At 48.5% G+C, this 5,502-nt stretch overlaps 1 pseudogene; it reads left to right on the top strand.

The window, feature by feature from the left end:
• The first annotated feature begins 276 nt into the window (after positions 1-276).
• LOC141099826 (U2 spliceosomal RNA) lies at positions 277-435 on the top strand (annotated as a pseudogene).
• The last annotated feature ends 5,067 nt before the right edge of the window (positions 436-5,502 follow it).

The raw sequence follows: 5,502 nt of genomic DNA, 5'->3' as shown, positions 1-5,502 counted from the left end.
TCTAGTGGCTTGTAGCAGCTATGTGCGCTGCCTGCCTGCAGTAAAAAGAATGTGTTCCATTCATGGAATACTGTGATAGAATATATTCTATTCATGGAACACTTTGACAAGTCACAATGGGCCAATGGAACAATTGGATCACATGTCACAATGGGCCAATGGAAAAATTGGATCACATGTCACAATGGGCAGCCCAGAGTATTTAACAGCTGCGCGGCAGCAGCCAGCTTCAGCCTGCTGAGGGTGCCTCAGCAGACAGTTGGGGGGTGGGGGGAAACCACTCTCGTTCTTTTCAGTTTAATATCTGATACGTCCCCTATCTGGGGACCATATCTTAAATGGATTTTTAGAACTGGGAGATGGAAAAAGAGCCTGCTCTATTCACTCCTTGTATCGCCCCGTAATTGCAGTATCTTAGAGGATGGTGCGCTCTCTCTACCGGTTTCCAAAAACAGACTGAATTGAATTGAAACCAAAGCAAGTTGTCTTTTCAAAGCAATATTTGAATGCTTTTTCAACTTTGGTTGCTCTGCATTAGCTTTTTCTTGGTCCACGTTGCACATTTCAATTTCCTTTGGCTTGATTTAACTTGACCAACTCTGCTAGATCAAGTATTATTCACCTCTATATGGAAGGCATTGTATTGTATTCAATCTGTAATTTAAATAATGATCTATCTCGGCCTTTGCTGCATGGTAGGTACAGGTGTGATAAGCTGCAGTAACGTGTTTTGCTTTGGATAGATACATTTCTGCACACCCAACTGCCACAAGGCCTGCAGACCCTTTCCATCATTACTTTCCACCTTAATTCAAGTGTCCCATGTGTAGTTAACCTTGCTGTTCTGTTCGTTTCCACTATATACTTGTACTGCTCCGGTCATTTTTGACCGGACCTATTAAAATGCTGTTTTAGCTACTTAAAAAATTTTTTTTGAATACCTCTTGCATTATTATACTATATGTGAGAGGAGAAAAAATGAGCTACTAGGTAATCAAGTATAAATAGAAATATAATTTTAATGAATAAATAATCAAGACTTACAACACTTAATTTCAAGGGTGAACACAATGAGGCTGTAGCAGGATAAGCCAGGTGCAAAAGAAGGGGGAACACCACTGCCCATTAGATGCATAAGTACCATACAGAAAAAGTTGATAACAATTGTGTATACTAGTGAAAGGTATATATGCAATGGGAGATCTCAAAAGATGAGCGGTCTCAATATTGTCATAGTCTCTGTGTGTCTGGACGCAGATGTTTCCACAAGGCGAACCCATAACACACGTGACCCTGGACACAGCGCCTCCAGTAGGGCGAATTTAAATAATAAAACGTGCAGATGGATACGCCGCCTCCACCTGGCGAATTTAGGAATTACACGTTATACGTACATTCTGGAAACCCCGCCTCCAGTAAGGCGAGTTTAAATAATAAGGGGGACCTGGGAAACATTAACAATGGTGGGCCCTGCAATAGGGAAAAGGGAAGTGGAGACCCCCTGAGCTCCCCTGAGCCAGTGTCCCTGCACTCCTAACGTTCCCTATGCCGGTTCCGCACCGGGCGCCGCAAGCGTACCTCAAAGCCCTTGCTCGCCCTGACCCTAAACCCTCACTAGGGAATTGGTCGGTGCGGAAACTAATCCCACCACTGAACTAACAACACACATGAGGAAAGAGACAATACAGGGGGACACCACTTAGCTTTATGCTCTGTGCTTATGCTCCTGCAACAGAGCCCTCCACCTGCGTGCGTCTTCTCCCACCCGGATCCATCACCATAACAGGATCCTTCACCTCGGTGCAGCCTTGGAGCAGAGTCCACCACCAGTTGCTGCTGCTTAGTAACAGAGTCCCAAGGATGAGTTCAGCTTCTGCCACGAAGGCAAGCATGCTTGAGTCCAGCTCAGCAGCCAAGTCCCACATGGTGAGTGCCACTCTCCATAGTAGCCACTCCAACAGTCCATGCAGACACTTCCTGCCAACACCATCACTGCGACCCCACCACGCCATGCCAGCCCTTCGTCCAGACACCATAGCTGACACACGTCCCCCCTGGCTAAGCTGCACAGGACTCCTCCTCAGCTCCATCCTTCCACCAGGCTCTCACCAACTCAAATGAAAGAATCAATATCACCCTCCGTGATTGCACACCCTGAGACTCATTTATAGAGCCCCACACCTGAATCATAATTACAGAGAACTTTAAACTGAAAACCTAAGGTGCGATACCACTAACCACCACCGGGGACAGTCAAGTCACCTTGGCAACTTGCCAAAAGGAAAAAAGTTCACTCTGTGCTTTTAAAACTGTCAGATCACTTCAGATCATGACAGTACCCCCTCCTTAATGAGGGGCCTCTGGACCCTCAAGACCACTCCTCATTAGGGAAACACCTACAGCGGGGACGCCCAGATCCTGAGTTCACCCCACCACTACCTGACACTTCAGGTTTATGACAAACACACCGCTGGTATTGGCAATACAGTTCATTTTGGAGGCAATACTCATCTCCACAGCGCCGACCTGGGGAACGAGTTTATGTATGTGTATGTTTGTTATGAGCTGATCAGGCTCCACAACACACTTCCACAAGATGTTTTTTGGTGGCACCCATACACGCTCGTTCACACACAGGTCCAAACCTGAACGTTTATTGCACACATTCGTTAGTCATAAATTTGGTGAACTCACTCTGGACTCGACAACAGGGACGTCCCTCCGCTGTCACCACACTCACACCCCCCGCTATTCACCAAGGGACACCACCCTCCAACCCTTTCACCATGAGGTCTGCACCTCCAGGGTTGGTTAATGGCGAGGGGTGAGATTTGTCCCTACTCCCCCGCAGCACACCTGCTGCTCACACCTGGAGGTGAAGGGACCGGGATATGGAGGAAATATACACTCGCTGGTCACCTCCACACGACCAGGAGGGGGCGGCATTAAAGATTTGGCGTGAGCCCCACGGACTCTACACCAGTCTGCTCATCACTGGAACGTACCCCTTCACCTCGGGGAATACCAAGCAGCTCCGTGGGGCACCATTCCTCCCACCTGCCTGGGTACGCCCGCGTGCATGAGCAAGTCCCGCTCCCCAGCAGTGACTCTAGGGGCTTTTAGCCAGATCACAGCCGCTTTTTTTTTAAATTTTTCCTGGTTGTCTGAGCAGAGGCCCCAGACCCTGATAACTGCTGCTGCAGCGGCTCTAACACACCATGCCGCTCCTCACTAACCTCAGTGAGGCCCGGCAGCAATTACTCACGGGTCTCCACATAGCCAAAGCTCACCAGAAATAAAAAACTGTGGAGATGACTGGTGATAATGTCATAGTCTCCGTGTGTCTGGATGCAGATGTTTCCACAAGGCGAACCCATAACACACGTGACCCTGGACACAGCGCCTCCAGTGGGGCGAATTTAAATAATAAAACGTGCAGATGGATACGCCGCCTCCACCTGGCGAATTTAGGAATTACACGTTATACGTACATTCTGGAAACCCCGCCTCCAGTAAGGCGAATTTAAATAATAAGGGGGACCTGGGAAACATTAACAATGGTGGGCCCTGCAATAGGGAAAAGGGAAGTGGAGACCCCCTGAGCTCCCCTGAGCCAGTGTCCCTGCACTCCTAACGTTCCCTATGCCGGTTCCGCACCGGGCGCCGCATGCGTACCTCAAAGCCCTTGCTCGCCCTGACCCTAAACCCTCACTAGGGAATTGGTCGGTGCGGAAACTAATCCCACCACTGAACTAACAACACACATGAGGAAAGAGACAATACAGGGGGACACCACTTAGCTTTATGCTCTGTGCTTATGCTCCTGCAACAGAGCCCTCCACCTGCGTGCGTCTTCTCCCACCCGGATCCATCACCATAACAGGATCCTTCACCTCGGTGCAGCCTTGGAGCAGAGTCCACCACCAGTTGCTGCTGCTTAGTAACTGAGTCCCAAGGATGAGTTCAGCTTCTGCCACGAAGGCAAGCATGCTTGAGTCCAGCTCAGCAGCCAAGTCCCACATGGTGAGTGCCACTCTCCATAGTAGCCACTCCAACAGTCCATGCAGACACTTCCTGCCAACACCATCACTGCGACCCCACCACGCCATGCCAGCCCTTCGTCCAGACACCATAGCTGACACACGTCCCCCCTGGCTAAGCTGCACAGGACTCCTCCTCAGCTCCATCCTTCCACCAGGCTCTCACCAACTCAAATGAAAGAATCAATATCACCCGCCGTGATTGCACACCCTGAGACTCATTTATAGAGCCCCACACCTGAATCATAATTACAGAGAACTTTAAACTGAAAACCTAAGGTGCGATACCACTAACCACCACCGGGGACAGTCAAGTCACCTTGGCAACTTGCCAAAAGGAAAAAAAGTTCACTCTGTGCTTTTAAAACTGTCAGATCACTTCAGATCATGACAAATATATCTGGCAGCAAGCGAGTGCACATGAGAAAAAACCATATGCATGTGCAAAATAAAGCCACAATGGGCTGGCTACCTTTAAGAAGATCTCATGACAAACATGTGCCATATAGAGACCGAATGAAGGAAACTCACCAGTAGATGTATAGGGCAGCAGAGATGACCCCAAAGCCAGGTGTGAGGGCCCCAACGCACGTTTCGCGTGCACAAAGCACCGCTTTCTCAAGGGGAGTATCTTCAGGAAGTGTGGAAGGACCTTAAGAGCGCATGTGACCAGGTCAGCTGCTCCTCACTGGGCCAATCGCAGAGCTGAAGGAGCAGGAAGACGTCAAATCCCCAGACGCACGCGCAGAGGGAAGGAAGTTCCCAATGAGCATGCGAGGGACATGGGAGACGTCCCCCGCACCCCCGGGACCCGGGCACAGGGCGCACACGCACACAGAGCCGCTATGTCACCAGCATAATGATAAAAATATCAATGGCGGCAGTGATCACAGTAATGAACCCTATCTAACAACTATAACCACAGCGATTTAACCCAATTGGGGGGTATCAGAATAATGTTAATATGTAGTCCATAGTAAATATTGCACATAGACATATGGTACAGCAAAAGGTGCAAAGTGCATTGAAAGATATATAAATGAATGCAGAGGTCACAATAACGGCTGTACAAGAACGTTTTTAATTCTTTTTAACATTCCCTTTTTTTAATCTCTATTTTAGTTGGACCTGTCGACATACTGTATCTGCTTTCTTTGGACTCATCATTATTTGGGCCAGTTTTCTGTCACCTTCCTCTGTGAAGAATTTTTCTATTATGATTTTATTTATTTTCTTTTTTTGTATTTTTGTCATATATTATTTTTGTATTTGTGTTTTACCCTAGATTTCTGTAAGGCCTCTTTCACACATCAGGTTTTCGCCGTCAGGCGCGATCCGGCGCTTTTGACAGAAACCGGATCCGGCGAAATGCAATGCCGGATCCGGTTTCCCCCCATTGACTTGCATTTGCGCCGGATCGCGCCGGATGGCCATGCGTTTCATCCGGTTTTCGCCGAATCCG

The sequence above is a fragment of the Dendrobates tinctorius genome, unplaced genomic scaffold, assembly GCF_039654945.1.
Source record: "Dendrobates tinctorius isolate UK_male_01 unplaced genomic scaffold, ASM3965494v1 ptg000102l, whole genome shotgun sequence".
NCBI classification, from domain to species: Eukaryota; Metazoa; Chordata; class Amphibia; order Anura; family Dendrobatidae; genus Dendrobates; species Dendrobates tinctorius.
This window is presented reverse-complemented; position numbering and strand designations above follow the sequence as displayed.